This window comes from Echinops telfairi, unplaced genomic scaffold (genome assembly GCF_000313985.2).
Source record: "Echinops telfairi isolate 266 unplaced genomic scaffold, ASM31398v2 ScPeMD7_7458;HRSCAF=8496, whole genome shotgun sequence".
Classification (NCBI taxonomy): Eukaryota; Metazoa; Chordata; class Mammalia; order Afrosoricida; family Tenrecidae; genus Echinops; species Echinops telfairi.
Window position 1 is genome coordinate 28,944,861 of NW_022111358.1, and position 826 is coordinate 28,945,686.

Here is an 826-nt window from a genome sequence, read left to right on the forward strand (position 1 = left end):
TAGGCCAAATATTGTTTGATCTCAATTATAGAAAACGTCGAAGGTAGGATCAAGCATGGAGACCAAAGTTTTAAGGTTTCTCTGTACTGTATCATGAGCCAGGACTTCATTGTTTGTGGTGGTTGATCATTTCTTTATGATCATATACATATGCCACTTATTGTTTATCCATCGTCAGCTGGTGGACATCTCTCTCCACTGTTTCCACTTGGGGCCACTGGAGCATGCGGCACCGACACGGATGTGTATGTGCCTGTTTCGGTTGCTACTTTCAAGTCTCTTGGGCATGGCTGGGTCACACGATAGCTCGATGTTTAACCTTTTGAAGAACTGCCCAGCTGTTGCCCAATGCAGCTGCACCATGTACATTCCTATGAGCAAACAATAAGGGTTTCCATTTCTTCATATCCTCCCCAACAGTCAGTGCTTTCTGTTTCTTTGATCTTAGCCATACAGGTAGGAGGGAAGCGGTATCGCATTGCGGTTCTGATTTGCTAATGATGTTGATTTGCTAATCACTCATGTGGCTCTGACTTGCTGAGCACTGATGGTGTTGAGCATCTTGTCACGTGTTTGCTGGCCATTTGCTTATTATCTTATTTGGTGGGATGTCTGTTCTGGTCCTTTGCCCATTTTTAACTGGGGTGTTTGTCTTTTGATTGTTGGGCTATAGAGTTCTCCTTATATTCTAGATGTTGAACCCTTCCTCTGTGTATGGTATCCCCAAATTTTCTCCCAGTCTGCAAGTTACCTCTGCATTTTCCTGTTAAAATGCTTTGTTGAACATTTATTTTTCATTTTGATGAAGTCCAATATGTCTGCTTTG